Here is a 24,549-nt window from a genome sequence, read left to right on the forward strand (position 1 = left end):
GTGTTAGAGGTGTAAAGAGAAAAGGAGGGGCATGGACAGGGTGAATAGAAAGCTGCTGTTCCCCTTAGTCTAAGGGTCAATGACAAGGGGGCAGAATGTTAAGATGAAGGGAGGAGGTTTAGAGAGGATTTTTCACCTTGAGGCAGGTGGAAATCTGGAATGCACTGCCTGGGATGGTAGCTGAGGATGAAACTTCACAACCTTTAAAAATAACTTGGATCTACACTTGAAATGTCAGGCTATGAACCTAATGCAGGCAAGTGGAATTAGTGTAGATTTGACAGGACAGCTTTGACAATACAAAACTCACTTTATTTGTCCTTATATTTGCATCAATCCAGTCACATAACCATTATACCACTGTACTCCTCAGAGAAAGTGAGGACTTTCTTGGGCAGCACGGTGGCTCAGTGGTTAGCACTGCTGCCTCACAGCACCAGGGTCCCAGGTTCGATTCCAGCCGGAGGCCACTGTCTGTGTGGAGTTTGCACATTCTGCCCGTGTCTGCATGATGCTCTGGTTTCCTCCCACAGTCCAAACCTGTGCAGGTCAGGGTGGATTGGCCACGCTAAATTGCCCGGAGCATTTAGATGCATTACTCAGAGGGAAATGGGTCTGGGTGGGTTACTCTTCGGAGGGTCGGTGTGGACTGGTTGGGCCGAAGGGCCTGTTTCCACACCGTAGGGAATGTAATCTAATCTCGACTGCAGGTCAGGCAGCATCCGAGGAGCAGAAAAATCAACGCTTCGGGAATTAGTCCTTCATCAGGAATGTCACTGTCATCCTGAACATTTCAATAATACAACCTGAGCAGGGTATTAGGGAGGGTTCAGAGGAATATGGGCTAAGTGCTGACAAATAGGAGTAGATTAGTTTAGGATATCTGGTCAGCATGTTCGGGTTGGACTGCAGGGTTGTTTCTGTGCTGTAAATCCCTATGACTCGATGATTCTAGACTTCACTAGTACTTCCCAAGTACTTCATCAGTTGTAAAACACTTTTAGACACCTGGTGACCAGTAAGACGGCGATGGAGGAGGAGGGCTTCTGAACCCACGGTTTATCCTCTCCATTCACATTTCTTTTCATTTCTTTCTTTTTTCTCCCTTATCTTGTTTTCTTTTATGTTTTATTTTACTTACCTCTTGTTGCAGAACTTGGTTGCGACAACAGCATCGGTGACGGCAAATTGGCCCAACACGGCCCTGATTGGACCCAGCAGCACGGCCCTGATTGGACCCAGCAGCACGGCCCTGATTGGACCCAGCAGGATGGTCCTGATTGGACCCAGCAGCACGGCTCTGATTGGACCCAGCAGCACAGCCCTGATTGGACCCAGCAGCACGGCCCTGATTGGACCCAGCAGCACGGCCCTGATTGGACCCACCAGCACGGCCCTGATTGGACCCAGCAACACGGCCCTGATTGGACCCACCAGCACGGCCCTGATTGGACCCAGCAACACGGCCCTGATTGGACCCAGCAGGATGGTCCTGATTGGGCCCAGCAGCACGGCCCTGATTGGACCCAGCAGCACAGCCCTGATTGGACCCAGCAGCACGGCCCTGATTGGACCCACCAGCACGGCCCTGATTGGACCCAGCAACACGGCCCTGATTGGATCCAGCAACACGGCCGTGATTGGACCCAGCAGCACGGCCCTGATTGGACCCACCAGCAAGGCCCTTATTGGACCCTGATTGGGCCCAGCAGCACGGTCTCGAGTGGGCCCAGTAGTGCAGTCTCAAGGTGGCAACATCAGAGACTGGTTTGGGTTTCTTACCAGTTTTTACATCATTGAGGCAGTCCCAGCGTTAACCCATAGCTGCTGCAGCAGAGCCTGGGTTGTGTTTTTGGTCGCGTCTGTGTCCAGTGCACATTCACGGAGAGGGAGATGGGTTTGGGTGCTGTACGAGACATGGCAGTATCAGCAGTGACCAAATCGGTGAGGTGGGTCTGAAGCTGCCGCATGGTGGAGGTGGAGGGGAGTTTGGGCCAGTGTGATACCTGGCATCTCTGATGTCTGTCCTGGCGAGGTCCATCGTGGACTCATTGCGATGAGGGCATTGGTGGAGGTGAGATGGCTTCGATACATGGTGACTTCTGTTCCAGAGGCAGCAGCGAAGGGGACTTGTGCCTGGCCAACAGTCCATAGTCCACAGCTCAGCACTTAACAAGGAGGACTGTAAGGTTGAACATTTTCTTTGTTTCTTCATTTTTCTGCCATGCTTTAGTGTATTTTCCTGTGCTTTAACATGGCGCTGGAGAGTGACGACACTAGACAACAGTTGTCACTATATTTTTTAACAAGATACACATGACAATAAATAGATCAAATCAAATCCAATCTTTCTATCGTTTCTTTTCAATAAGAGCAGCCAAGTGTGTCTTGTGACTTAGACCCTTGGGTTGGGTCAAAGGACTGAGTGATTAGAAATTTGGGGAAACACTGGGAGAGGAGAGAGTGGGTTGGTTTAATGTCGGAGCAAATTACTGCAGATGCTGGAATCTGTACTGGAAACAACAGATGCTGGAGATCGCAGCGAGTCGGACAGCGTCCATGCAGAGAGAGAACAAACTAACGTTTCAAGTCTAGATGGCTCATCGTCAGAGCCGATATGAAAGATGGAGGGGGCAGCATTTATGCTGTTGGCTTAAGGTCACTTCAGATTTCCTTGTCTTGGACAAGGAATTGCATTTGGTTGTACACATGAAAGAGTGTCAGCAACCAACCACACATCACTGGTCATTTATCGCAGGATTTGCTGGGCTCCAGCTGGTTGCTCCATTCCAACACTGGCCCCACTTTCACAGGAACTATGTCGGTTGATGGGAAATTGCTGCTGATTCAGTTCTAACGAAAGGGGCAGATGAGTTAACTTGATTAGTGTATCTAAATTTATGAAGACATGGATCATGTCTAGGGGCATTACGGTGGCTCAGTGGTTAGCACTGCTGCCTCACAGCACCAGGGTCCCAGGTTCGATACCAGCCTTGGGCGACTGTCTGTGTGGAGTTTGCTCATTCTCCCTGTGTCTGTGCGGGTTTGCTCCGGTTCCCTCCCACAATCCAAAGATGTGCAGGTCAGGTGAATTGGCCCGTAGTGTTAGGTGCATTAGTCAGAGGGAAATGGTCTGTGTGGGTTACTCCTCGGAGGGTCGGTGTGGACTGGTTGGGCCGAAGGGCCTGTTTCCACACTGTAGGGGAATCTAATCTAATCTAATAGAGTTATGGAGATGTACAGCATGGAAACAGACCCTTCGGTCCAACTCATCCATGCCGACCAGATATTTCAACCCAATCTAGTCCCACCTGCCAGCACCTGGCTCATATCCCTCCAAACCCTTCCTATTCATATACCCATCCAAATGCCTCTTAAATGTTGTAATTGTACCAGCCTCCACCACTTCCTCTGGCAGCTCATTCCATACACCCTCTGGGTGAAAAAGTCGCCCCTCAGGTCTCTTTTATATCTTTCCCCTCTCACCCTAAACCTATGCCCTCTAGTTCTGGACTCCCCCATTCCCAGGGAAAAGACTTTGCCTATTTATCCTATCCATGCCCCTCATAATTTTGTAAACCTCCAAAAGGTCACCCCTCAGCCTCTAACACTCCAGGGAAAACAGCCCCAGCCTGTTCAGCCTCTCCCTGTAGCTCAGATCCTCCAACCCTGGCAACATCCTCGTAAATCGTTTCTGAACCCTTTCAAGTTTCCCAACATCTTTCCAGAGAGAAATAGATTGTTTCTGTGTTAATTATATAAGTTAAGGCTAAGCATCGGCGGCTGATGTGTATGTATTGGGTAATGTCAAACCCATCAGCAGTTGATTTCCATCTGTGGGGGGAAGAAACAGTTAACGTTTTGGTTCCAATGACCTTTTTTTTTTGGCGATTTAGATTCGTATTAACTCAGTTTCTCTCTCCACAAACGCAGCCAAACCTGCTAAATTTCTCCAAAAACTTGCTGTTTTTATTTCAGATTCCCAACTTCCATGGTATTTTGTTTTTATTGGAAAATAATTTGTGCATAATTGGCCAGAAACAATAATAAAGGGAGATCATCTACTCTGTCTGCTTTTTACTTTGATCGTTCTCTGCGTTTCAGACCATAAAACATAGGAGCAGAAATTAGGCCATTCAGCCCATCCAGTCTGCTCCGTTATTCAATCATGGCTGAAAAGTTTCTCAACCCCATTCTCCCACTTCCTCCCTGTAACCCTTGATTCCCTTGACAATCAAGAACCTGTCTATCTCAGTGTTAAATATACTCAATGACCTGGCCTCCACAGCCTTCAGTGGCAATGAATTCCGCATCTTCCCCACTCTCTGCCTGGAGAGGGTAATCCTTATCTCCATTCGAAAAGATGGCCCTTTACTCTAAGGCTGTGCCCTCGGATCCTCATCTTCATGTTTCCAATTATTATCTTGCCTTTTTTAACTTCTTCAGCGGAAAGCGTGTTCTCCCGGCCTGGGACCAGGGAACAGGAGGCTTCCAGCCCAGTGTGAGGGTCTCATCCGGTGTGGAATCCTGGTCCCGGTGTGGAATCCTGATCCCAATGTAGCATCCTGATCCTGGTGTGGAATCCTGATCCCGGTGGGGAATCCTGATTCCAGTGTGGAATCCTGATCCCGGTGTGGAATCATGATCCCAGTGTGGAATCCTGATCCTGGTGTGGAATCCAGATCCAGGTGTGGAATCCTGATCCTGGTGTGGAATCCAGATCCAGGTGTGGAATCATGATCCCGGTGTGGGATCCTGATACCAGTGTGGAATCCAGATCCTGGTGTGGAATCCTGATCCCGGTTGGCACCCCAATCCCGGTGTGGAACCCTGATCCCAGTGTCACATCCTGATCCCGTTGTGGCACCCTGATCCCCGTAACGAATCCATATCCCGATGTGGAACCCTGATCCCGGTGAGGAATCCTGATCCCGGTGTCACATCCTGATCCTGTTGTGGCACCCTGATCCCCATAACGAATCCTGATCCCATGTGGAATCCTGATCCGAATGTAGCTTCCTGATCACAGTGTGAAATCCTGATCCCAGTGTGAAATCCTGATCCCAGTGTGGAATCCTGATCCCGATGTAGCATCCTGATCCTGGTATAGCATCCTGATTCTGGTGTGGCATCCTGATCCCGGTGGGGAATCCTGATCCCGGTGTAGCATCCTGATCCCAATGTGGAATCCCGATCTCAGCGTGGAATCCTGATCCTGGTGTGTAATCCTGGTCCCGGTGAATCCTAATTGATCCTGGTGTGACATCCTGATCCTAGCATGGTGTTCTCATCAGTGTGGAATTCTTTATCAGCTGTGTCTTTCGGATATTTGAGCGGCACGACATGGTGGTCTCATCCCGGAATGTGGAGCGAGGTCTTGTTCCAGTGCGGAGGTCTTGTATTCCAGCCTGGAGCTGGTTTCTCCCATTGTGGCAGCCTTGTCCCAGAGGGTGATCTCAGGTTAGTGTTCTGGGCTCAGTTTGGTATGCCAGTCTCGGCTTTGCGTGGCGCTCTCCAGGTATGGTGGTATTGTTGGTTTGGAGATCTTCAGTGGTGACTTCCCAGTATTCCAGTGTTTGTTGTCTTAATTGACTTTTCCCAAACTGAAATTGGCCTAAGATGAACTCTGTCTTAATTTTTACTTTTTTCTTCTTATCTATGACATTTGTCATTCATGCCAGCGCTGTGATATGGCAACTTCAAAAACATTTCGCTGTTTCTTTTTGTAAAAATACATGTGACAATAAATTGCTATTCTATTCTATGCTATTCAATTCTCTTCTATCCTATCACTTGTTTTGGGGCTGTGGAGATAGCAGCTTCATTCCTGCTTTGTCTCAGTTTGGGAATAAATCCAAAACGGAGGAAAAATGGACATTTGGTCTCCTTCTTCACCAAGTGACAATCAGCAGTGTATAATGAGAGAAATAAAAATACAACACTAACTGAAGGATTTCGGTAAGAGGAGGAAAGCCTTGTTGCGTTGTGAGGTTATGGAATGCACTACACGGGTAACGCAGAGATCCTACCCAGCAGGATTTAAGAATCACCGAAATATTGTTGAGAAAGGACACATTATGTCAAAGGTTTTCATCCTGCGCTCTCCTCTCATACAGCAAACATCTGGGATTCCCATTTAATGGCATTTCTTGTGAATTGTCCCTGGTGAGTGTAGGATGAAGAGTTTCAAGAAAATATCTTTTTTTTCGGAAATACTTAAGTTCTGTACTACCGAACAACCAGTGGGTGAACAAAGATGGGAACAGGCAGGTATATGGTATTCAGCTCATGGCTGGCATGAAGGATAAAGAGAAACTGGTTGGTCTATATTTGCAATATTACTTCCACCTAATCCACCAGCTCAATGAGGGATTCTCCTGATTCTCCAGCTCTTCAGCATCTCGGTTAAGGTCATCCCATCCCATCCCATCCCATCCCATTCCAACCCGTCACACCCCACCCCATCCCAACCCAACCCACCCCATACCACCCCACTACATCCCATCCCATCCCATACCACCCCATCCCATTCCATTCCATTCCATCCCATTCCATTCCATCCCAATCCATTCCAGTCCACTGTGACAGCAAATCCTGACTTGCAAATTAATCTGTACATGATCCTACCCAATCGGGGACTTCAGTCAGTAATAATCTATTTCATCTTCCTGCTGATCTCTCACCCGAATCCCCTCAAACAGCAACTTTGACAAACAGAGAGACTCTGCAATAATGTATCCACAGTCTGTCACTTATTGTCATTCTAATTAGAGCCATTGTTTCTCACTGTTCCTGTGCTGTCTTCATTAGTCATTACAAGTGTTTTTAAAATATTCATTCCACCTTACGTTTTAATGCAAATCTGGACATTAAATATTCAACACAATTCCTGTCAACGTAGCTTCAGTGATCAATTGTTGTAAACAGCTTGCTCTCAGCACAGGTTCCTTAAGTGCAGATTTTTACATATTTTCAGTTTACTCGATGAAACTAGATCTTTAAGTGTTGAGCGTGTTTGACCTTCTGTCTAATCTTTGCCAAGGATGTACTTTACCCTCCTCTGGAGAGGCACATGTCAATTTTTCAGGCTTTCCACTGACTGCCTGACCCCGGCTTGATCATTCCGGGAGTTTGGCACGCTGCAACAGGCCTGGGAAAGTCTGGAACTCTGGCGCTAGCCAGGGCTCACTGGGTTGCACACTTGCCCCAGGGTGCATTAGCTATCGGACTCCAGACACGTCATCTGGGCAGGGACTTATCAGAGGTGCTTCAAACACGGGCTGAAGAAGAGTCGCAACAGCTATGAAACATTCACTGTTTATCTCTCCACAGATGCAGTCAGACCTGCCGAGCTTCTCTAGTGCGCTCTGTGTTTGTTTCAGATCTCCGGCGTCTGCATTATTTTGCTTTCACTTGTCTGAAGGTATAGTTTATTCTCTTAGATGGACATAAAGATTCCAATTACTACATAACGTAGAGCAGGGGGTCTTTCCTGAGAATCCTGTTCAATATTTAGCACTTAATATCATTTTTCAATATTATTCAGATTAACAGTTATAACCAACATCTGTAAAACAGAAAACGCTGCAACTATTCAGTGAGGCAGGTGTGTGTGAGTGAAACATGTCCCAATGTTTCACTCATTGATTTGCAGTGTTAGTGCTGTTCTTGAATGAGTTGTTGTGTGCTTCCATTGCTTTGTATTTTTGTTTGTTTTCTTGCTTATGAAGGGTTTTGCTTTGTTACTAAAATCAAATTATCTGCCCAGTCGATTCATTGGTGTTTCAGGGATCTTGCTTCGAGAAAATTGGTGTCCACCTTCCAGCCTACATTCCATCTAACTTCTTTCCCCACTGGGTGGCTGTCTGAGGTATGAGTGCAGCTGGAGAGACCAGGAGTGAATGTGTTGGCATGGGGTCAGGCCATCGAATGGTGCGGGTGGTCACTCAGTGCACACAGCCATGTAGCAGAGAGGGAATGTTACTTGTAACTCTTCAAAATGTTCTTCATTGACAATAAGTGCTTTCAAAAATCCTGAGTTTATGAAAGGTGCAAGAGAAATGCAGTTTTTCCTTCCCTATTTAAACCTCGCTGCTGTAGCTATTAACCTGATGTTTGCTGGATTTGCTGAAATGAAGGTGAATGAAAAGAAATCAGGAAAAAAAGCCTATGAAGCCTGGTGATGACATAATGATTAGGAAGGTCACTGGTTTTTGTTGATGAAACATGTGTGTATATGCACACGTGTGTGTGCGCATGCATGTGTATCTTGAATGACGTGTGTGTGAGCACACATGTGTGCACACGTGTGTGTGTTAGTGTGTCATGTGAGTATGATATGTGTGTGTTATATGTAATTATGCATGTATACATGTTGTGTATATCATGTGTGTCCATATCATGCATGTCTAGGTGGTATGTGTTTGTGCACGTTTGTGTGTCATCAGTGTGTGTTTTGTATGTATATGCATACAGACTGGGTCAGGTGTGTGTGTGTTTTGTATGTATATGTATGCTGTGTGTGTCAGGTGTGTGTGTTTAGTATCTATATGCATGCTGTATGTGTCAGGTATGTGTTTGTATGTATGTGTATGCTGTGTGTGTTTAATGTATACATAATTATGGTGTGTGTGTCAGGTGTGTGTTTTGTATGTATATGTATGCAGTGCTTGTGTTTTGTATGTATATGTATGTTGTGTGGGACAGGTGTGTGTTTTGCATGTATATGTATGCTGTGTGTGTCAGGTGTGTGTGTTTTGTATGTATATGTATGCTTTGTGTGTCAGGTGTGTGTGTGTTTAGTATCTATATGCATGCTGTATGTGTCAGGTGTGTATTTGTATGTATATGTATGCTGTGTGTGTGTTTTGTATGCATAATTATGGTGTGTGTGTCAGGTGTGTGTGTTTTGTATGTATATGTATGCTGTATGTGTCAGGTGTGTGTGTTTTGTATGCATATGTATGCTGTGTGTGTCAGGTGTGTGTTTTGTATGCATATGTATGCTGTGTGTGTCAGGTGTGTCTGTTTTGTATGTATATGTATGCTGTGTGTGTCAGATGTGTGTGTTTTGTATGCATATGTATGCTGTGTTTGTCAGGTGTGTGTGTTTTGTATGTATATGTATGTTGTGTGTGTCAGGTGTGTGTGTTTTGTATGTATATGTATGCTGTGTGTGTCAGGTGGGTGTTTTGTATTTTGTATGAATGTTGTGTGTGTCAGGTGTGTGTGTTTTGTATGTATATGTATGCTGTGTGTGTCAGGTGGGTGTGTTTTGTATGTATATGTATGCTGTATGTGTCAGATGTGTGTGTGCTGTGTATGTATATGTATGTTGTGTGTGTCAGGTGTGTGTGTTTTGAATGCATTTGTATGCTGTGTGTGTGTTTTGTATGCATATGTACGTTGTGTGGGTCAGGTGTGTGTTTTGTATGTATATGTATGTTGTGTGTGACAGGTGTGTGTGTTTTGTATGTATATGTATGCTGTGTGTGTCAGGTATGTGTGTTTTGTATGCATATGTATGTTGTGTGGGTCAGGTGTGTGTTTTGTATGTATATGTATGTTGTGTGGGACAGGTGTGTGTGTTTTGTATGTATATGTATGCTGTATGTGTCAGATGTGTGTGTGTTGTGTATGTATATGTATGTTTTGTGGGACAGGTGTGTGTGTTTTGTATGTATATGTACGCTATGTGTGTCAGGTGTGTGTGTTTTGTATGTATATATGTTGTGTGGGACAGGTGTGTGTGTTTTGTATGTATATGTATGCTGTGTGTGTCAGGTGTGTGTGTTTTGTATGTATATGTATGTTGTGTGGGACAGGTGTGTGTGTTTTGTATGTATATGTATGCTGTGTGTGTCAGGTGTGTGTTTTGTATGCATATGTATGCTATGTGTGTCGTGTATGTTTTGTATGTATATGTATGCTGTGTGTGTCAGGTGTGTGTTTTGTATGTATATGTATGCTGTGTGTGTCAGGTGTGTGTTTTGTATGTATATGTATGCTGTGTGTGGTAGGTGTGTGTGTTTGGTATGTATATGTTTGCTGTGTGTGTCAAGTGTGTGTTTTTTATGTATATGTATGCTGTGTGTGTCAGGTGTGTGTGTTTTGTATGTATATGTTTGCTGTGTGTGTCAAGTGTGTGTTTTTTATGTATATGTATGCTGTGTGTGTCAGGTGTGTGTTTTGTCTGCATATGTATGTTTTGTGGGAGAGGTGTGTGTGTTTTGTATGTATATGTATGCTGTGTGGGACAGGTGTGTGTGTTTTCTATGTATATGTATGTTGTGTGGGACAGGTGTGTGTGTTTTGTATGTATATGTATGCTGTGTGTGTCAGGTGTGTGTGTTTTGTATGCATATGTATGCTGTGTGTGTCAGGTGTGTGTGTTTTGTATGTATATGTATGCTGTGTGTGTCAGGTGTGTGTTTTGTATGCATATGTATGCTGTGTGTGTCAGGTGTGTGTGTGTTTTGTATGTATATGTATGTTGTGTGGGACAGGTGTGTGTGTTTTGTATGTATATGTATGCTGTGTGTGTCAGGTGTGTGTGTGTTTTGTATGTATATGTATGCTGTGTGTGTCAGGTGTGTGTGTGTTTTGTATGTATATGTATGTTGTGTGGGACAGGTGTGTGTGTTTTATATGTATATGTATGCTGTGTGTGTCAGGTGTGTGTGTTTTGTATACATATGTATGCTGTGTGTGTCAGGTGTGTGTGTGTTTTGTATGTATATGGATGTTGTGTGGGACAGGTGTGTGTGTTTTGTATGTATATGTATGCTGTGTGTGTCAGGTGTGTGTGTGTTTTGTATGTATATGTATGCTGTGTGTGTCAGGTGTGTGTGTGTTTTGTATGTATATGTATGTTGTGTGGGACAGGTGTGTGTGTTTTATATGTATATGTATGCTGTGTGTGTCAGGTGTGTGTGTTTTGTATACATATGTATGCTGTGTGTGTCAGGTGTGTGTGTTTTGTATGTATATGTATGCTGTGTGTGTCAGGTGTGTGTTTTGTATGTATATGTATGCTGTGTGTGTCAGGTGTGTGTGTGTTTTGTATGCATATGTATGTTGTGTGGGACAGGTGTGTGTGTTTTGTATGTATATGTATGCTGTGTGTGTCAGGTGTGTGTGTTTTGTATGTATATGTATGCTGTGTGTGTCAGGTGTGTGTTTTGTATGTATATGTATGCTGTGTGTGTCAGGTGTGTGTGTGTTTTGTCTGTATATGTATGTTGTGTGGGACAGGTGTGTGTGTTTTGTATGTATATGTATGCTGTGTGTGTCAGGTGTGTGTGTGTTTTGTATGTATATGTATGTTGTGTGGGACAGGTGTGTGTGTTTTGTATGCATATGTATGCTGTGTGTGTCAGGTGTGTGTGTTTTGTATGTATATGTATGTTGTGTGGGACAGGTGTGTGTGTTTTGTATGTATATGTATGCTGTGTGTGTCATGTGTGGGTGTTTTGTATGCATATGTATGCTGTGTGTGTCAGGTGTGTGTTTTGTATGTATATGTATGTTGTGTGGGACAGGTGTGTGTGTTTTGTATGTATATGTATGCTGTGTGTGTCAGGTGTGTGTGTGTTTTGTATGTATAGGTATGCTGTGTGTGTCAGGTGTGTGTGTGTTTTGTATGTATATGTATGTTGTGTGGGACAGGTGTGTGTGTTTTATATGTATATGTATGCTGTGTGTGTCAGGTGTGTGTGTTTTGTATACATATGTATGCTGTGTGTGTCAGGTGTGTGTGTTTTGTATGTATATGTATGCTGTGTGTGTCAGGTGTGTGTTTTGTATGTATATGTATGCTGTGTGTGTCAGGTGTGTGGGTGTTTTGTATGCATATGTATGCTGTGTGTGTCAGGTGTGTGTGTTTTGTATGTATATGTATGTTGTGTGGGACAGGTGTGTGTGTTTTGTATGTATATGTATGCTGTGTGTGTCGTGTGTGGGTGTTTTGTATGCATATGTATGCTGTGTGTGTCAGGTGTGTCTGTTTTGTATGTATATGTATGTTGTGTGGGACAGGTGTGTGTGTTTTGTATGTATATGTATGTTGTGTGGGACAGGTGTGTGTGTTTTGTATGTATATGTATGTTGTGTGGGACAGGTGTGTGTGTTTTGTATGTATATGTATTCTGTGTGTGTCAGGTGTGTGTGTTTTGTATGTATATGTATGCTGTGTGTGTCAGGTGTGTGTTTTGTATGTATATGTATGCTGTGTGTGTCAGGTTTGTGTGTTTTGTATGTATATGTATGCTGTGTGTGTCAGGTGTGTGTGTGTTTTGTATGCATATGTATGCTGTGTGTGTCAGGTTTGTGTGTTTTGTATGTATATGTATGCTGTGTGTTTCAGGTGTGTGTGTGTTTTGTATGTATATGTATGCTGTGTGTGTCAGGTGTGTGTTTTGTATGTATATGTATGCTGTGTGTGTCAGGTGTGTGTGTGTGTGTTGTATGTATATGTATGTTGTGTGGGACAGGTGTGTGTGTTTTGTATGTATATGTATGCTGTGTGTGTCAGGTGTGTGTTTTGTATGTATATGTATGCTGTGTGTGTCATGTGTGGGTGTTTTGTATGTATATGTATGCTGTGTGTGTCAGGTGTGTCTGTTTTGTATGTATATGTATGTTGTGTGGGACAGGTGTGTGTGTTTTGTATGTATATGTATGTTGTGTGGGACAGGTGTGTGTGTTTTGTATGTATATGTATTCTGTGTGTGTCAGGTGTGTGTGTTTTGTATGTATATGTATGCTGTGTGTGTCAGGTGTGTGTTTTGTATGTATATGTATGCTGTGTGTGTCAGGTTTGTGTGTTTTGTATGTATATGTATGCTGTGTGTGTCAGGTGTGTGTGTGTTTTGTATGCATATGTATGCTGTGTGTGTCAGGTTTGTGTGTTTTGTATGTATATGTATGCTGTGTGTTTCAGGTGTGTGTGTGTTTTGTATGTATATGTATGCTGTGTGTGTCAGGTGTGTGTTTTGTATGTATATGTATGCTGTGTGTGTCAGGTGTGTGTGTGTATTGTATGTATATGTATGTTGTGTGGGACAGGTGTGTGTGTTTTGTATGTATATGTATGCTGTGTGTGTCAGATGTGTGTTTTGTATGTATATGTATGCTGTGTGTGTCAGGTGTGTCTGTTTTGTATGTATATGTATGTTGTGTGGGACAGGTGTGTGTGTTTTGTATGTATATGTATGCTGTGTGTGTCAGGTGTGTGTGTTTTGTATGCATATGTATGCTGTGTTTGTCAGGTGTGTGTGTGTTTTGTATGTATATGTATGCTGTGTGTGTCAGGTTTGTGTGTTTTGTATGTATATGTATGCTGTGTGTGGTAGGTGTGTGTGTTTTGTGTGCATATGTATGCTGTGTGTGTCAGGTGTGTGTTTTGTATGTATATGTATGCTGTGTGTGTCAGGTGTGTGTGTTTTGTATGTATATGTATGTTGTGTGGGACAGGTGTGTGTGTTTTGTATGTATATGTATGCTGTGTGTGTCAGGTGTGTGTTTTGTATGCATAAGTATGCTGTGTTTGTCAGGTGTGTGTTTTGTATGCATATGTATGCTGTGTTTGTCAGGTGTGTGTGTGTTTTGTATGTATATGTATGCTGTGTGTGGTAGGTGTGTGTGTTTTGTATATATATGTATGTTGTGTGGGACAGGTGTGTGTGTTTTTTGTGCATATGTATGCTGTGTGTGTCAGGTGCGTGTGTGTTTTGTATGCATATGTATGCTGTGTGTGTCATGTGTGTGTGTTTTGTATGCATATGTATGCTGTGTGTGTCAGATGTGTGTTTTGTATGTATATGTATGCTGTGTGTGTCAGGTGTGTGTGTGTTTTGTATGTATATGTATGCTGTGTGTGGCGGTGTGTGTGTTTTGTATGTATATGTATGTTGTGTGGCACAAGTGTGTGTGTTTTGTATGTATATGTATGCTGTGTGTGTCAGGTGTGTGTGTTTTGTATGCATATGTATGCTGTGTGTGTCAGGTGTGTGTGTTTTGTATGTATATGTATGCTGTGTGTGTCAGGTGTGTGTTTTGTATGTATATGTATGCTGTGTGTGTCAGGTGTGTGTGTGTTTTGTATGCATATGTATGCTGTGTGTGTCAGGTGTGTGTGTTTTGTATGTATATGTATGCTGTGTCTGTCAGGTGTGTGTTTTGTATGTATATGTATGCTGTGTGTGTCAGGTGTGTGTGTGTTTTGTATGTATATGTATGTTGTGTGGGACAGGTGTGTGTGTTTTGTATGTATATGTATGTTGTGTGGGACAGGTGTGTGTGTTTTGTATGTATATGTATGCTGTGTGTGTCAGGTGTGTGTTTTGTATGTATATGTATGCTGTGTGTGTCAGGTGTGTGTGTGTTTTGTATGTATATGTATGTTGTGTGGGACAGGTGTGTGTGTTTAGTATGTATATGTATGCTGTGTGTGTCAGGTGTGTGTGTGTTTTGTATGTATATGTATGCTGTGTGTGTCAGGTGTGTGGGTGTTTTGTATGCATATGTATGCTGTGTGTGTCAGGTGTGTGTGTTTTGTATGTATATGTAAGTTGTGTGGGACAGGTGTGTGTGTTTTGTATGCATATGTATGCTGTGTGTGTCAGGTGTGTCTGTTTTGTATGTATATGTATGTTGTGTGGGACAGGTGTGTGTGTTTTGTATGTATGTGTATGTTGTGTGGGACAGGTGTGTGTGTTTTGTATGTATAGGTATGCTGTGTGTGTCAGGTGTGTGTTTTGTATGTATATGTATGCTGTGTGTGTCAGGTGTGTGTGTGTTTTGTATGTATATGTATGCTGTGTGTGTTAGGTGTGTGTTTTGTATGTATATGTATGCTGTGTGTGTCAGGTGTGTGTGTTTTGTATGCATATGTATGCTGTGTGTGTCAGGTGTGTGTTTTGTATGCATATGTATGCTGTGTTTGTCAGGTGTGTGTTTTGTATGCATATGTATGCTGTGTTTGTCAGGTGTGTGTGTGTTTTGTATGTATATGTATGTTGTGTGTGGCAGGTGTGTGTGTTTTGTGTGCATATGTATGCTGTGTGTGTCAGGTGTGTGTTTTGTATGTATATGTATGCTGCGTGTGTCAGGTGTGTGTGTTTTGTATGTATATGTATGTTGTGTGGGACAGGTGTGTGTGTTTTGTATGTATATGTATGCTGTGTGTGTCAGGTGTGTGTTTTGTATGCATATGTATGCTGTGTTTGTCAGGTGTGTGTTTTGTATGCATATGTATGCTGTGTTTGTCAGGTGTGTGTGTGTTTTGTATGTATATGTATGCTGTGTGTGGTAGGTGTGTGTGTTTTGTATATATATGTATGTTGTGTGTGGCAGGTGTGTGTGTTTTGTGTGCATATGTATGCTGTGTGTGTCAGGTGCGTGTGTGTTTTGTATGCATATGTATGCTGTGTGTGTCATGTGTGTGTGTTTTGTATGCATATGTATGCTGTGTGTGTCAGGTGTGTGTTTTGTATGTATATGTATGCTGTGTGTGTCAGGTGTGTGTGTGTTTTGTATGTATATGTATGCTGTGTGTGGCAGTGTGTGTGTTTTGTATGTATATGTATGTTGTGTGGGACAAGTGTGTGTGTTTTGTATGTGTATGTATGCTGTGTGTGTCAGGTGTGTGTGTTTTGTATGCATACGTATGCTGTGTGTGTCAGGTGTGTGTGTGTTTTGTATGTATATGTATGCTGTGTGTGTCAGGTGTGTGTTTTGTATGTATATGTATGCTGTGTGTGTCAGGTGTGTGTGTGTTTTGTATGCATATGTATGCTGTGTGTGTCAGGTGTGTGTGTTTTGTATGTATATGTATGCTGTGTGTGTCAGGTGTGTGTTTTGTATGTATATGTATGCTGTGTGTGTCAGGTGTGTGTGTGTGTTTTGTATGTATATGTATGTTGTGTGGGACAGGTGAGTGTGTTTTGTATGTATATGTATGCTGTGTGTGTCAGGTGTGTGTGTGTTTTGTATGTATATGTATGCTGTGTGTGTCAGGTGTGTGGGTGTTTTGTATGCATATGTATGCTGTGTGTGTCAGGTGCGTATGTTTTGTATGTATATGTATGTTGTGTGGGACAGGTGTGTGTGTTTTGTATGTATATGTATGCTGTGTGTGTCATGTGTGGGTGTTTTGTATGCATATGTATGCTGTGTGTGTCAGGTGTGTCTGTTTTGTATGTATATGTATGTTGTGTGGGACAGGTGTGTGTGTTTTGTATGTATATGTATTCTGTGTGTGTCAGGTGTGTGTGTTTTGTATGTATATGTATGCTGTGTGTGTCAGGTGTGTGTTTTGTATGTATATGTATGCTGTGTGTGTCAGGTGTGTGTGTGTTTTGTATGCATATGTATTCTGTGTGTGTCAGGTTTGTGTGTTTTGTATGTATATGTATGCTGTGTGTGTCAGGTGTGTGTGTGTTTTGTATGTATATGTATGCTGTGTGTGTCAGGTGTGTGTGTGTTTTGTATGTATATGTATGCTGTGTGTGTTAGGTGTGTGTTTTGTATGTATATGTATGCTGTGTGTGTTAGGTGTGTGTGTGTTTTGTATGTATATGTATGCTGTGTGTGTTAGGTGTGTGTTTTGTATGTATATGTATGCTGTGTGTGTCAGGTGTGTGTGTGTTTTGTATGTATATGTATGCTGTGTGTGTCAGGTGTGTGGGTGTTTTGTATGCATATGTATGCTGTGTGTGTCAGGTGTGTGTGTTTTGTATGTATATGTAAGTTGTGTGGGACAGGTGTGTGTGTTTTGTATGCATATGTATGCTGTGTGTGTCAGGTGTGTCTGTTTTGTATGTATATGTATGTTGTGTGGGACAGGTGTGTGTGTTTTGTATGTATATGTATGTTGTGTGGGACAGGTGATTGTGTTTTGTATGTATATGTATGTTGTGTGTGTCAGGTGTGTGTGTTTTGTATGTATATGTATGCTGTGTGTGTCAGGTGTGTGTTTTGCATGTATATGTATGCTGTGTGTGTCAGGTGTGTGTTTTGTATGTATATGTATGCTGTGTGTGTCAGGTGTGTGTGTGTTTTGTATGCATATGTATGCTGTGTGTGTCAGGTTTGTGTTTTGTATGTATATGTATGCTGTGTGTCTCAGGTGTGTGTGTGTTTTGTATGTATATGTATGCTGTGTTTGTCAGGTGTGTGTTTTGTATGCATATGTATGCTGTGTGTGTCAGGTTTGTGTTTTGTATGTATATGTATGCTGTGTGTGTCAGGTGTGTGTGTGTTTTGTATGTATATGTATGTTGTGTGGGACAGGTGTGTGTGTTTTGTATGTATAGGTATGCTGTGTGTGTCAGGTGTGTGTTTTGTATGTATATGTATGCTGTGTGTGTCAGGTGTGTGTGTGTTTTGTATGTATATGTATGCTGTGTGTGTTAGGTGTGTGTTTTGTATGTATATGTATGCTGTGTGTGTTAGGTGTGTGTTTTGTATGTATATGTATGCTGTGTGTGTCAGGTGTGTGTGTTTTGTATGCATATGTATGCTGTGTGTGTCAGGTGTGTGTTTTGTATGCATATGTATGCTGTGTTTGTCAGGTGTGTGTTTTGTATGCATATGTATGCTGTGTTTGTCAGGTGTGTGTGTGTTTTGTATGTATATGTATGCTGTGTGTGGTAGGTGTGTGTGTTTTGTATATATATGTATGTTGTGTGTGGCAGGTGTGTGTGTTTTGTGTGCATATGTATGCTGTGTGTGTCAGGTGTGTGTTTTGTATGTATATGTATGCTGCGTGTGTCAGGTGTGTGTGTTTTGTATGTATATGTATGTTGTGTGGGACAGGTGTGTGTGTTTTGTATGTATATGTATGCTGTGTGTGTCAGGTGTGTGTTTTGTATGCATATGTATGCTGTGTTTGTCAGGTGTGTGTTTTGTATGCATATGTATGCTGTGTTTGTCAGGTGTGTGTGTGTTTTGTATGTATATGTATGCTGTGTGTGGTAGGTGTGTGTGTTTTGTATATATATGTATGTTGTGTGTGGCAGGTGTGTGTGTTTTGTGTGCATATGTATGCTGTGTGTGTCAGGTGCGTGTGTGTTTTGTATGCATATGTATGCTGTGTGTGTCATGTGTGTGTGTTTTGTATGCATATGTATGCTGTGTGTGTCAGGTGTGTGTTCTGTATGTATATGTATGCTGTGTGTGTCAGGTGTGTGTGTGTTTTGTATGTATATGTATGTTGTGTGTGTCAGGTGTGTGTGTGTTTTGTATGTATATGTATGCTGTGTGTGGCAGTGTGTGTGTTTTGTATGTATATGTATGTTGTGTGGGACAAGTGTGTGTGTTTTGTATGTATATGTATGCTGTGTGTGTCAGGTGTGTGTGTTTTGTATGCATACGTATGCTGTGTGTGTCAGGTGTGTGTGTGTTTTGTATGTATATGTATGCTGTGTGTGTCAGGTGTGTGTTTTGTATGTATATGTATGCTGTGTGTGTCAGGTGTGTGTGTGTTTTGTATGCATATGTATGCTGTGTGTGTCAGGTGTGTGTGTTTTGTATGTATATGTATGCTGTGTGTGTCAGGTGTGTGTTTTGTATGTATATGTATGCTGTGAGTGTCAGGTGTGTGTGTGTGTTTTGTATGTATATGTATGTTGTGTGGGACAGGTGTGTGTGTTTTGTATGTATATGTATGCTGTGTGTGTCAGGTGTGTGTGTGTTTTGTATGTATATGTATGCTGTGTGTGTCAGGTGTGTGGGTGTTTTGTATGCATATGTATGCTGTGTGTGTCAGGTGTGTCTGTTTTGTATGTATATGTATGTTGTGTGGGACAGGTGTGTGTGTTTTGTATGTATATGTATTCTGTGTGTGTCAGGTGTGTGTGTTTTGTATGTATATGTATGCTGTGTGTGTCAGGTGTGTGTTTTGTATGTATATGTATGCTGTGTGTGTCAGGTGTGTGTGTGTTTTGTATGCATATGTATTCTGTGTGTGTCAGGTTTGTGTGTTTTGTATGTATATGTATGCTGTGTGTGTCAGGTGTGTGTGTGTTTTGTATGTATATGTATGCTGTGTGTGTCAGGTGTGTGTTTTGTATGTATATGTATGCTGTGTGTGTCAGGTGTGTGTGTGTTTTGTATGTATATGTATGTTGTGTGGGACAGGTGTGTGTGTTTTGTATGTATATGTATGCTGTGTGTGTCAGGTGTGTGTGTGTTTTGTATGTATATGTATGTTGTGTGGGACAGGTGTGTGTGTTTTGTATGTATATGTATGCTGTGTGTGTCAGGTGTGTGTGTGTTTTGTATGTATATGTATGCTGTGTGTGTCAGGTGCGTATGTTTTGTATGTATATGTATGTTGTGTGGGACAGGTGTGTGTGTTTTGTATGTATATGTATGCTGTGTGTGTCATGTGTGGGTGTTTTGTATGCATATGTATGCTGTGTGTGTCAGGTGTGTCTGTTTTGTATGTATATGTATGTTGTGTGGGACAGGTGTGTGTGTTTTGTATGTATATGTATTCTGTGTGTGTCAGGTGTGTGTGTTTTGTATGTATATGTATGCTGTGTGTGTCAGGTGTGTGTTTTGTATGTATATGTATGCTGTGTGTGTCAGGTGTATGTGTGTTTTGTATGCATATGTATTCTGTGTGTGTCAGGTTTGTGTGTTTTGTATGTATATGTATGCTGTGTGTGTCAGGTGTGTGTGTGTTTTGTATGTATATGTATGCTGTGTGTGTCAGGTGTGTGTGTGTTTTGTATGTATATGTATGCTGTGTGTGTTAGGTGTGTGTTTTGTATGTATATGTATGCTGTGTGTGTTAGGTGTGTGTGTGTTTTGTATGTATATGTATGCTGTGTGTGTTAGGTGTGTGTTTTGTATGTATATGTATGCTGTGTGTGTCAGGTGTGTGTGTGTTTTGTATGTATATGTATGCTGTGTGTGTCAGGTGTGTGGGTGTTTTGTATGCATATGTATGCTGTGTGTGTCAGGTGTGTGTGTTTTGTATGTATATGTAAGTTGTGTGGGACAGGTGTGTGTGTTTTGTATGCATATGTATGCTGTGTGTGTCAGGTGTGTCTGTTTTGTATGTATATGTATGTTGTGTGGGACAGGTGTGTGTGTTTTGTATGTATATGTATGTTGTGTGGGACAGGTGATTGTGTTTTGTATGTATATGTATGTTGTGTGTGTCAGGTGTGTGTGTTTTGTATGTATATGTATGCTGTGTGTGTCAGGTGTGTGTTTTGCATGTATATGTATGCTGTGTGTGTCAGGTGTGTGTTTTGTATGTATATGTATGCTGTGTGTGTCAGGTGTGTGTGTGTTTTGTATGCATATGTATGCTGTGTGTTTCAGGTTTGTGTTTTGTATGTATATGTATGCTGTGTGTCTCAGGTGTGTGTGTGTTTTGTATGTATATGTATGCTGTGTTTGTCAGGTGTGTGTTTTGTATGTATATGTATGCTGTGTGTGTCAGGTGTGTGTGTGTTTTGTATGTATATGTATGTTGTGTGGGACAGGTGTGTGTGTTTTGTATGTATAGGTATGCTGTGTGTGTCAGGTGTGTGTTTTGTATGTATATGTATGCTGTGTGTGTCAGGTGTGTGTGTGTTTTGTATGTATATGTATGCTGTGTGTGTTAGGTGTGTGTTTTGTATGTATATGTATGCTGTGTGTGTTAGGTGTGTGTTTTGTATGTATATGTATGCTGTGTGTGTCAGGTGTGTGTGTTTTGTATGCATATGTATGCTGTGTGTGTCAGGTGTGTGTTTTGTATGCATATGTATGCTGTGTTTGTCAGGTGTGTGTTTTGTATGCATATGTATGCTGTGTTTGTCAGGTGTGTGTGTGTTTTGTATGTATATGTATGCTGTGTGTGGTAGGTGTGTGTGTTTTGTATATATATGTATGTTGTGTGTGGCAGGTGTGTGTGTTTTGTGTGCATATGTATGCTGTGTGTGTCAGGTGTGTGTTTTGTATGTATATGTATGCTGCGTGTGTCAGGTGTGTGTGTTTTGTATGTATATGTATGGTGTGTGGGACAGGTGTGTGTGTTTTGTATGTATATGTATGCTGTGTGTGTCAGGTGTGTGTTTTGTATGCATATGTATGCTGTGTTTGTCAGGTGTGTGTTTTGTATGCATATGTATGCTGTGTTTGTCAGGTGTGTGTGTGTTTTGTATGTATATGTATGCTGTGTGTGGTAGGTGTGTGTGTTTTGTATATATATGTATGTTGTGTGTGGCAGGTGTGTGTGTTTTGTGTGCATATGTATGCTGTGTGTGTCAGGTGCGTGTGTGTTTTGTATGCATATGTATGCTGTGTGTGTCATGTGTGTGTGTTTTGTATGCATATGTATGCTGTGTGTGTCAGGTGTGTGTTCTGTATGTATATGTATGCTGTGTGTGTCAGGTGTGTGTGTGTTTTGTATGTATATGTATGTTGTGTGTGTCAGGTGTGTGTGTGTTTTGTATGTATATGTATGCTGTGTGTGGCAGTGTGTGTGTTTTGTATGTATATGTATGTTGTGTGGGACAAGTGTGTGTGTTTTGTATGTATATGTATGCTGTGTGTGTCAGGTGTGTGTGTTTTGTATGCATACGTATGCTGTGTGTGTCAGGTGTGTGTGTGTTTTGTATGTATATGTATGCTGTGTGTGTCAGGTGTGTGTTTTGTATGTATATGTATGCTGTGTGTGTCAGGTGTGTGTGTGTTTTGTATGCATATGTATGCTGTGTGTGTCAGGTGTGTGTGTTTTGTATGTATATGTATGCTGTGTGTGTCAGGTGTGTGTTTTGTATGTATATGTATGCTGTGAGTGTCAGGTGTGTGTGTGTGTTTTGTATGTATATGTATGTTGTGTGGGACAGGTGTGTGTGTTTTGTATGTATATGTATGCTGTGTGTGTCAGGTGTGTGTGTGTTTTGTATGTATATGTATGCTGTGTGTGTCAGGTGTGTGGGTGTTTTGTATGCATATGTATGCTGTGTGTGTCAGGTGTGTCTGTTTTGTATGTATATGTATGTTGTGTGGGACAGGTGTGTGTGTTTTGTATGTATATGTATTCTGTGTGTGTCAGGTGTGTGTGTTTTGTATGTATATGTATGCTGTGTGTGTCAGGTGTGTGTTTTGTATGTATATGTATGCTGTGTGTGTCAGGTGTGTGTGTGTTTTGTATGCATATGTATTCTGTGTGTGTCAGGTTTGTGTGTTTTGTATGTATATGTATGCTGTGTGTGTCAGGTGTGTGTGTGTTTTGTATGTATATGTATGCTGTGTGTGTCAGGTGTGTGTTTTGTATGTATATGTATGCTGTGTGTGTCAGGTGTGTGTGTGTTTTGTATGTATATGTATGTTGTGTGGGACAGGTGTGTGTGTTTTGTATGTATATGTATGCTGTGTGTGTCAGGTGTGTGTGTGTTTTGTATGTATATGTATGTTGTGTGGGACAGGTGTGTGTGTTTTGTATGTATATGTATGCTGTGTGTGTCAGGTGTGTGTGTGTTTTGTATGTATATGTATGCTGTGTGTGTCAGGTGTGTGTTTTGTATGTATATGTATGCTGTGTGTGTCAGGTGTGTGTGTTTTGTATGCATATGTATGCTGTGTGTGTCAGGTGTGTGTTTTGTATGCATATGTATGCTGTGTTTGTCAGGTGTGTGTGTGTTTTGTATGTATATGTATGCTGTGTGTGTCAGGTTTGTGTGTTTTGTATGTATATGTATGCTGTGTGTGGTAGGTGTGTGTGTTTTGTGTGCATATGTATGCTGTGTGTTTCAGGTGTGTGTTTTGTATGTATATGTATGCTGTGTGTGTCAGGTGAGTGTGTTTTGTGTGTATATGTATGTTGTGTGGGACAGGTGTGTGTGTTTTGTATGTATATGTATGCTGTGTGTGTCAGGTGTGTGTTTTGTATGCATATGTATGCTGTGTTTGTCAGGTGTGTGTTTTGTATGCATATGTATGCTGTGTTTGTCAGGTGTGTGTGTGTTTTGTATGTATATGTATGCTGTGTGTGGTAGGTATGTGTGTGTTTTGTATGTATATGTATGTTGTGTGTGTCATGTGTGTGTGTTTTGTATGCATATGTATGCTGTGTGTGTCAGGTGTGTGTGTGTTTTGTATGTATATGTAGGTTGTGTGTGTCAGGTGTGTGTGTGTTTTGTATGTATATGTATGCTGTGTGTGGCGGTGTGTGTGTTTTGTGTGCATATGTATGCTGTGTGTGTCAGGTGCGTGTGTGTTTTGTATGCATATGTATGCTGTGTGTGTCATGTGTGTGTGTTTTGTATGCATATGTATGCTGTGTGTGTCAGGTGTGTGTTTTGTATGTATATGTATGCTGTGTGTGTCAGCTGTGTGTGTGTTTTGTATGTATATGTATGTTGTGTGTGTCAGGTGTGTGTGTGTTTTGTATGTATATGTATGCTGTGTGTGGCGGTGTGTGTGTTTTGTATGTATATGTATGTTGTGTGGGACAGGTGTGTGTTTTGTATGTATATGTATGCTGTGTGTGTCAGGTGTGTGTGTTTTGTATGTATATGTATGCTGTGTGTGTCAGGTGTGTGTTTTGTATGTATATGTATGCTGTGTGTGTCAGGTGTGTGTTTTGTATGTATATGTATGCTGTGTGTGTCAGGTGTGTGTTTTGTATGTATATGTATGCTGTGTGTGTCAGGTGTGTGTGTGTTTTGTATGTATATGTATGTTGTGTGTGTCAGATGTGTGTGTGTTTTGTATGTATATGTATGCTGTGTGTGGCGGTGTGTGTGTTTTGTATGTATATGTTTGCTGTGTGTGTCAGGTGTGTGTGTTTTGTATGCATATGTATGCTGTGTGTGTCAGGTGTGTGTTTTGTATGTATATGTATGTTGTGTGTGTCAGGTGTGTGTGTGTTTTGTATGCATAAGTATGCTGTGTGGGACAGGTGTGTGTGTTTTGTATGTATATGTATGCTGTGTGTGTCAGGTGTGTGTTTTGTATTTATATGAATGTTGTGTGTGTCAGGTGTGTGTGTTTTGTATGCATATGTATGCTGTGTGTGTCAGGTGTGTGTGTTTTTTATGCATATGTATGCTGTGTTGGTCAGGTGTGTGTGTTTAGTATCTATATGTATGCTGTGTGGGTCAGGTATGTGTTTTGTATGTACATGTATGCTGTATGTGTCAGGTGTGTGTGTTTAGTATCTATATGTATGCTGTGTGGGTCAGGTATGTGTTTTGTATGTATATGTATGCTGTGTGTGTGTTTTGTATGCATAATTATGGTATGTGTGTCAGGTGTGTTTTGTATGTATATGTATGCTGTGTGTGTCAGGTGTGTGATTTTGTATGTATATGTTTGCTGTGTGTTTTGTATGTATATGTATGCTGTGTGTCAGGTGTGTGTTTTGTATGTATATGTATGCTGTGTGTGTCAGGTGTGTGTTTTGTATGTATATGTATGCTGTGTGTGTCAGGTGTGTGTGTGTTTTGTATGTATATGTATGTTGTGTGTGTCAGATGTGTGTGTGTTTTGTATGTATATGTATGCTGTGTGTGGCGGTGTGTGTGTTTTGTATGTATATGT

The sequence above is a fragment of the Chiloscyllium punctatum genome, chromosome 49, assembly GCF_047496795.1.
Source record: "Chiloscyllium punctatum isolate Juve2018m chromosome 49, sChiPun1.3, whole genome shotgun sequence".
Lineage (NCBI taxonomy): Eukaryota > Metazoa > Chordata > Chondrichthyes > Orectolobiformes > Hemiscylliidae > Chiloscyllium > Chiloscyllium punctatum.